Raw genomic sequence first — 9,076 nt, 5'->3', positions numbered from 1 at the left:
GCAAAGTTTGGAATTTTTTTTCACCACTTAGATAAAAAATAACCTAGTCATGTTTGGTGTCTATGAACTCGTAATGACCTGGAGAATCATAATGGCAGGTCATTTTTAGCATTTAGTGAACCTAGCAAAAAAGCCAAACAAAAAACCAATGTGGGATTGCACTTTTTTTGCAATTTCACCGCACTTGGAATTTTTTTCCCGTTTTCTAGTACACGACATGTTAAAACCAATGATGTCGTTCAAAAGTACAACTCGTCCCGCAAAAAATAAGCCCTCACATGGCCAAATTGACGGAAAAATAAAAAAGTTATGGCTCTGGGAAGGAGGGGAGCGAAAAACGAACACGGAAAAACGAAAAATCCCCTGGTCATGAAGGGGTTAAAATGTGATCATTAGATTACTGTACAGTGATCCAGATATTCCCATTTGGCACCATATTCCTTAAAGGGGTGTTCATCTCCTCCAAGATCCTATCCCAATAGATAGAAGGTGTAATAATAATATTATTATTATTAATCCCTCCAATTAGAAATGTAGTATAGTTCTTCTGATTTGCTATATGTATCTTTCCTCATGTGCAGACATTACATGACCTTAGGTATCCATGGTTACGGTCACTAGCAACCAGATGTCACTGTGGTCGTAACCATGGATACCTAAGGTCCTGCAATGTCTGCACATGAGGAAAAAGGCATAGCAAATCAGAAGAACTATACTACATTTCTAATTGGAAGCATTTGCTAATATTATTACACCTACTACATATTGGGATACCCTTTTAAGCTCTTATGGGGTTTTACATAAGACTGCATGGAATCCTTCTGCAAAGTCTTGGCTGATGGAAACCATTCAATGACAAACTCGGCTCTGCTCTTCTTGCACAAATGATGTTACAGGGACAGAATCTCTTATCGATCTCCCGGACACCCCCTCCCCCACCATCCTGGATACATCAATTATTAATATAGGGTTATAATAAAAAGTGCCCACAGACACACAGCGCCGTCCCATCTATAATTCCCTGGCTGGATCCTTACTGAACATCCGGCTCAGGAGTCATCTGAACCCCCATCATTCACAGCTCTGGCAGATTTACGGAATCGATCCACAGGGCTCATGGTATCCGTGATATGGACGGGCTTCCCAGAGATCAAAGTCTCGAAAACTATGGGTGTAAAGGGGCTGTATGAGATTAGGCAGCTTTTTCTAGATGTAGCGCCACTATTGCTCACAGGTTGCTTGTAGTATTGCAGCTCACTTCCATTCACTGTAGGAAAAGCAAGAATTAGGATGACATACACCAGCCCTAATAAAAGCATACAATGTGCGGGTTGCCAACTTGTTTTTTATTTTTTTTCTGAACATCTTTTTACAAAAACAAAATCCTGGACACATTAAATATAGGTGGAAAACATGAAAAGCAAATTAAAAGCGGGTATCAAGAATCCTCCTGGATTTTTTCCCGATGCTTAGCATCCTGCATTTACACCTTGCGCCACTAGATGGTGCTGTGTTCAGGGCAGAAGCCCAGACTTAGCGGCCATGTGGCAGATAACGGACTGCCGTGGCGGAGTATATTTATCAGTACAACATATGCTGCGTCTAGGCCACGTGCACACCTTCAGTATTTTACATCCGTATTTGTAAGACAAAACCAGGAGTGGAGCAATCAGAGGAAAAGTATAATAGAAACATCTGCACCACTTCTGCATTTTTCACCCACTCCTGGTTTTGGCTACAAATACTGATGTAAAATACTGACCGAATACTGAAGGTGTGAACGTGGCCTTCCACGTGAGTTTTCAGCAGCAGTCCCATGGTGCTCAGAGCGCAGTCAGTGGAGTAATTCAGATTCATTTCTCCTTGGATCTTTCAGCCGTGCTTTTATAATCAGATATTCACTATAGATCTTTGCATGGAGTCCGTGGGTTGTAAACGAAAAAACAATGAAGTGGGCAATGCAAAAGAATATGTCTGATGATGATAAGAGTAACACCGGGTGCAACTAATGCGCTAGGAAATATATGTGAGAAAAAGAGAGAACAAAGGCCACGGGTTGTGTTCTTCATCAGGGTGACGGCCAATGTAGCAGCAACAGTGAGTGAGGGTCCCATCCAGATGAGGAGTGTATGCCAAAAGACGCCCCCTGTAATGTAAAACACAAGGACAGAGTTACCATGCAGAACCCTGGGAGAGAAGGGTGATATTTAGTTGGAGAATAGGCGCAACCAAGGTTTATGTCAGTAGGGGGCGCCAATCAGCCACTCTGACTTGGTCAAGTTAGTTACAGAAAAAGGATTCTATGACCCAAGTGAAAGATGGCGACTACAGCTCCGCTTGGCAAGACTTACACAGAGCGGCTGTAGGGACGTCCAGGACAGTACAAGAAAAGTGGTCACTTTATTTACTTCTCTGTAAAAAAAAAAAAATTATGATGTCTGGTTACTTTTTTGAAGCTGAAGAAACGTACACAAATTATTTTGACAATAATTATCGTTTTACACTTCACACTAAATTTAAATGCAGCCCATGTCTTTATATCAGATTTATCGATTGTTTATTATCTATCTATTATCTTTGTAATATCTATCAACTATTTATCTATCTATCTATCTATTCTCTATCCATTATCTATCTTATCTATCTATTTATAATGTACTAGATGGTGGCCCGATTCTAACGCATCGGGTATTCTAGAATGCACAGCCACGTAGTATATAACACAGCCCACGTAGTATATTGCACCGCCACGTAGTATATTGCACAGCCCACGCAGTATATAACACAGCCCACGCAGTATATAACACAGGCCACGTAGTATGTAGCAATGTGGGCACCATATCCCTGTTAAAAGGACAATTAAAATAAAAAATAGTTATATACTCACCTTCCGTCGGCCCCTGGATTCAACCGAGGCCTTTACCGATGCTCCTCGCGACGCTCCGTTCAGAATAATGCCTAGCGGCAATAACCTGTGATCATGTAGCGGTCTCGCGAGACCGCCACGTGATCTCGGGGGAATTGCCGCAATGCATTTTTGGGACCGGAGCGCGAGGAGCGGGAAAGGCTGTGGCGGAGTTCGGAAGGTGAGAATATAATGTTTTTTGGTTTTTTTTTAAGTATTTTTAACATTCTATGTTTTTACTATTGCTGCTGCATCGGCAGCATCAATAGTAAAAAGTGAAGCAGTGTTTAATCCTGCCCCAACATCGCTGATTGGTCGGGGCCGGCCGCGACCAATCAGCGACCCAGGATTTCCGTTACAGACAGACGGAAGTTAGAAACAGACGGAAGTACCCCTTAGGCAATTAGTTAGGGCGATAGGACCCACTACGAGGTTTGCCGTGAAGTGGCAGTGGGCTTCATACAGTCTGATCAGAATGTTAAACTGAAAACCTCATATTCAGTTATATTAATTTTTGCCTAGCGGCTTTAGATCAACGTATGATTTTGGGATGTGCGGTTCATGCTCTTTTTTTTTTTTTTGCAAAGCATGTTCTAGTCTTCTTCTTGGACCAGCACTCCTCCCATTTGGCACAGGTGATTTTAATGAGCAGGAGACTGCTAAGTAAGGGGTCTAGCCCATTTTGGCTCTCACTGAAGAGCTGGAGGAAGGTGAGTTTAAGTGCTCCTTTCATTTTGGTGTTGGTGCTGTGTGGCGGCCATTGTTGCTGTGGCTTTGTGCTGGTGGGGCGGCGCGGTCTGGAGTCTTGGGGACTCAGTCTTGCAGCATGGGTGCTGTGGGGCAACAGGCCGTCTGCCCTGCTGGTGCATGGCTGCTGTGGTGGTGGGCGCCGCACGGCTCCGCTCCGTTAGGGCGATAGGACCCACTACGAGGTTTGCCGTGAAGTGGCAGTGGGCTTCATACAGTCTGATCAGAATGTTAAACTGAAAACCTCATATTCAGTTATATTAATTTTTGCCTAGCGGCTTTAGATCAACGTATGATTTTGGGATGTGCGGTTCATGCTCTTTTTTTTTTTTTTTTTGCAAAGCATGTTCTAGTCTTCTTCTTGGACCAGCACTCCTCCCATTTGGCACAGGTGATTTTAATGAGCAGGAGACTGCTAAGTAAGGGGTCTAGCCCATTTTGGCTCTCACTGAAGAGCTGGAGGAAGGTGAGTTTAAGTGCTCCTTTCATTTTGGTGTTGGTGCTGTGTGGCGGCCATTGTTGCTGTGGCTTTGTGCTGGTGGGGCGGCGCGGTCTGGAGTCTTGGGGACTCAGTCTTGCAGCATGGGTGCTGTGGGGCAACAGGCCGTCTGCCCTGCTGGTGCATGGCTGCTGTGGTGGTGGGCGCCGCACGGCTCCGCTCCGTTAGGGCGATAGGACCCACTACGAGGTTTGCCGTGAAGTGGCAGTGGGCTTCATACAGTCTGATCAGAATGTTAAACTGAAAACCTCATATTCAGTTATATTAATTTTTGCCTAGCGGCTTTAGATCAACGTATGATTTTGGGATGTGCGGTTCATGCTCTTTTTTTTTTTTTTGCAAAGCATGTTCTAGTCTTCTTCTTGGACCAGCACTCCTCCCATTTGGCACAGGTGATTTTAATGAGCAGGAGACTGCTAAGTAAGGGGTCTAGCCCATTTTGGCTCTCACTGAAGAGCTGGAGGAAGGTGAGTTTAAGTGCTCCTTTCATTTTGGTGTTGGTGCTGTGTGGCGGCCATTGTTGCTGTGGCTTTGTGCTGGTGGGGCGGCGCGGTCTGGAGTCTTGGGGACTCAGTCTTGCAGCATGGGTGCTGTGGGGCAACAGGCCGTCTGCCCTGCTGGTGCATGGCTGCTGTGGTGGTGGGCGCCGCACGGCTCCGCTCCGTTAGGGCGATAGGACCCACTACGAGGTTTGCCGTGAAGTGGCAGTGGGCTTCATACAGTCTGATCAGAATGTTAAACTGAAAACCTCATATTCAGTTATATTAATTTTTGCCTAGCGGCTTTAGATCAACGTATGATTTTGGGATGTGCGGTTCATGCTCTTTTTTTTTTTTTTTTTGCAAAGCATGTTCTAGTCTTCTTCTTGGACCAGCACTCCTCCCATTTGGCACAGGTGATTTTAATGAGCAGGAGACTGCTAAGTAAGGGGTCTAGCCCATTTTGGCTCTCACTGAAGAGCTGGAGGAAGGTGAGTTTAAGTGCTCCTTTCATTTTGGTGTTGGTGCTGTGTGGCGGCCATTGTTGCTGTGGCTTTGTGCTGGTGGGGCGGCGCGGTCTGGAGTCTTGGGGACTCAGTCTTGCAGCATGGGTGCTGTGGGGCAACAGGCCGTCTGCCCTGCTGGTGCATGGCTGCTGTGGTGGTGGGCGCCGCACGGCTCCGCTCCGTTAGGGCGATAGGACCCACTACGAGGTTTGCCGTGAAGTGGCAGTGGGCTTCATACAGTCTGATCAGAATGTTAAACTGAAAACCTCATATTCAGTTATATTAATTTTTGCCTAGCGGCTTTAGATCAACGTATGATTTTGGGATGTGCGGTTCATGCTCTTTTTTTTTTTTTTGCAAAGCATGTTCTAGTCTTCTTCTTGGACCAGCACTCCTCCCATTTGGCACAGGTGATTTTAATGAGCAGGAGACTGCTAAGTAAGGGGTCTAGCCCATTTTGGCTCTCACTGAAGAGCTGGAGGAAGGTGAGTTTAAGTGCTCCTTTCATTTTGGTGTTGGTGCTGTGTGGCGGCCATTGTTGCTGTGGCTTTGTGCTGGTGGGGCGGCGCGGTCTGGAGTCTTGGGGACTCAGTCTTGCAGCATGGGTGCTGTGGGGCAACAGGCCGTCTGCCCTGCTGGTGCATGGCTGCTGTGGTGGTGGGCGCCGCACGGCTCCGCTCCGTTAGGGCGATAGGACCCACTACGAGGTTTGCCGTGAAGTGGCAGTGGGCTTCATACAGTCTGATCAGAATGTTAAACTGAAAACCTCATATTCAGTTATATTAATTTTTGCCTAGCGGCTTTAGATCAACGTATGATTTTGGGATGTGCGGTTCATGCTCTTTTTTTTTTTTTTTTTTTGCAAAGCATGTTCTAGTCTTCTTCTTGGACCAGCACTCCTCCCATTTGGCACAGGTGATTTTAATGAGCAGGAGACTGCTAAGTAAGGGGTCTAGCCCATTTTGGCTCTCACTGAAGAGCTGGAGGAAGGTGAGTTTAAGTGCTCCTTTCATTTTGGTGTTGGTGCTGTGTGGCGGCCATTGTTGCTGTGGCTTTGTGCTGGTGGGGCGGCGCGGTCTGGAGTCTTGGGGACTCAGTCTTGCAGCATGGGTGCTGTGGGGCAACAGGCCGTCTGCCCTGCTGGTGCATGGCTGCTGTGGTGGTGGGCGCCGCACGGCTCCGCTCCGTTAGGGCGATAGGACCCACTACGAGGTTTGCCGTGAAGTGGCAGTGGGCTTCATACAGTCTGATCAGAATGTTAAACTGAAAACCTCATATTCAGTTATATTAATTTTTGCCTAGCGGCTTTAGATCAACGTATGATTTTGGGATGTGCGGTTCATGCTCTTTTTTTTTTTTTTTTGCAAAGCATGTTCTAGTCTTCTTCTTGGACCAGCACTCCTCCCATTTGGCACAGGTGATTTTAATGAGCAGGAGACTGCTAAGTAAGGGGTCTAGCCCATTTTGGCTCTCACTGAAGAGCTGGAGGAAGGTGAGTTTAAGTGCTCCTTTCATTTTGGTGTTGGTGCTGTGTGGCGGCCATTGTTGCTGTGGCTTTGTGCTGGTGGGGCGGCGCGGTCTGGAGTCTTGGGGACTCAGTCTTGCAGCATGGGTGCTGTGGGGCAACAGGCCGTCTGCCCTGCTGGTGCATGGCTGCTGTGGTGGTGGGCGCCGCACGGCTCCGCTCCGTTAGGGCGATAGGACCCACTACGAGGTTTGCCGTGAAGTGGCAGTGGGCTTCATACAGTCTGATCAGAATGTTAAACTGAAAACCTCATATTCAGTTATATTAATTTTTGCCTAGCGGCTTTAGATCAACGTATGATTTTGGGATGTGCGGTTCATGCTCTTTTTTTTTTTTTTTTTTTTTTTGCAAAGCATATATATATATATATATATATACATATATATATATATATATATAAAGCTATCTATCTATCTATCTATCTATCTATCACAAAGCCAATATATTTGCAATCACTGAATATATCAAATCTAAGCTACATTACTTCTATCAATTCATCCAGCTAATATCTATCTTTCTCTCTATACATTATTTAGCTCATTTATTTACTATATCTCTATCTTTCTTCTTCATATCTATCGAAAATATATTCGAAGATGTATCTAATATATATTTACTGATCTACAAAACTGAGGTTGAAGCAGCTCTGTAAATGAAGAGATGCAAATCCCAAGGTATCGATACTACAGTTGTGCTCAAAAGTTTACATATCCCGACAGAATTTTTGCTTTCTTGGCCATTTTTCAGAGAATATGAATGATAACACCACAACTTTTCCTCCACTCATGGTTAGTGGTTGGGTGAAGCCATTTATTGTCAAACTACTGTGTTTTCTCTTTTTAAATCATAATTACAACCCAAAACATCCAAATGACCCTGATCAAAAGTTCACATACCCCATTTCTTAATACCTTGTATTGCCCCCTCTAACAACAATGACAGCTTGAAGTCTTTTGTGGTAGTTGTGGATGAGGTTCTTTATTTTCTCAGATGGTAAAGCTGCCCACTCTTGTTGGTAAAAAGCCTCCAGTTCCTGTAACTTCCTGGGCTGTCTAGCATGAACTACGCGCTTGAGATCTCCCCAGAGTGGCTCAATAATATCGAGGTCGGGAGACTGAGATGGCCACTCCAGAACCTTCTCTTTGTTCTGCTGTAGCCAATGACAGGTCGACTTGGCCTTGTGTTTTGGATCGTTGTCATGTTGGAACGTCCAAGTACGTCCCACGTGGAGCTTCTGGGCTGATGAGTGCATATTTGCCTCCAGTATTTGCTGATAACGTGCTACATTCATCTTTCTTTCAGCTTTGACCAAGTTTCCTGTGCCTTTGTAACTCACACATCCCCAAAACATCAGTGATCCACCTCCGTGCCTTACAGTAGGAATGGTGTTCCTTTCATCATACGCCTTGTTGACTTCTCTCCAAATGTAACGTTTATGGTTGTGGCCAAAAGTTCAATTTTGGTCTCATCACCAAATTACCTTGTTCCAGAAGTTTTGAGGCTTGTCTCTGTGCTGTTTTGCATATTGTAGGCGAGATACTTTTGTAGCATTTGCGCAGTAATGGCTTTCTTCTGGTGACTCGACCATGCATTTTTCTTCAAGTGCCTCCTTATTGTGCATCTTGAAACAACCACACCGCTAGTTTTCAGAGTCCAGTATTTCAGCTGATGTTATTTGTGGGTTTTTCTTTGCATCCCGAGCAATTTTCCTGGCAGTTGTGGATGACATTTTTGTTGGTCTATCGGACCGTGGTTTTGTTTTTACAGAGCCCCTGATTTCTAATTGTTAATCGCAGTTTGAACGCTGCTGACTGGCATTATCAATTCCTTGGATATCTTTTTGTTTCCCTTTCCTGTTTTATACAGTTCAACTACCTTCTCCCGTTGATCCGTTGACAATTCTTTTGCTTTTCCCTTGATTCGCAATCCAGAAAAGTCAGTGGCTGGATGAAAGATGCAAGAGTCTGTCTGGATCCCAGAAACTCACTCAGCTTTTATGCACACACTGTTTACAAGCAAACAGGTCACAGGTGAGGATGTTACCTTTAGTAGCCATTCAAACCCATTTGTGTTGACTTCTGTGCATGCTAACAGGCCAAAATCACCGGGGTATGTGAACTTTTGATCAGGGTCATTTGGATGTTTTGGGTTCTCATTATGATTGAAAAAGAGAAAACACAGTAGTTTGACAATCAATGGCTTCAGCCAACCACTATCCATGAGTAGAGAAACATTTTGGTGTTATCACTGAAAAAAGGCCAAGAAAGCAAAAATTCTGCCGGGGTATGTAAATTTTTCAGCACAACTGTATGTCCATAAATAGTAGAAGAAAAAAATGTCAGCTCTCCAAATCCATAAGGTGGAAAAAAAAAGGCCATTCTTTGTTTACCCAAACGTGTGCAACATTTCAGCTGC

The 9,076-nt window shown here is 44.8% G+C and overlaps 1 long non-coding RNA gene across 1 annotated transcript in view; it reads right to left on the bottom strand.

Annotated features, from left to right (window-relative positions):
• Nucleotides 1-1,332: 1,332 nt before the first annotated feature.
• The window catches only part of LOC138648783 (uncharacterized), a 183,467-nt gene continuing 175,723 nt past the window's right edge, over nucleotides 1,333-9,076 (bottom strand). Inside the window, exons 5-6 of the long non-coding RNA XR_011315189.1 lie at nucleotides 2,352-2,412; nucleotides 1,333-2,146 (exon numbers count right to left, since the gene is read on the bottom strand). This is a non-coding gene — a long non-coding RNA (uncharacterized lncRNA). The remainder of the gene's footprint in view (nucleotides 2,147-2,351; nucleotides 2,413-9,076) is intronic.

This window comes from Ranitomeya imitator, chromosome 9 (genome assembly GCF_032444005.1).
Source record: "Ranitomeya imitator isolate aRanImi1 chromosome 9, aRanImi1.pri, whole genome shotgun sequence".
Lineage (NCBI taxonomy): Eukaryota > Metazoa > Chordata > Amphibia > Anura > Dendrobatidae > Ranitomeya > Ranitomeya imitator.
This window is presented reverse-complemented; position numbering and strand designations above follow the sequence as displayed.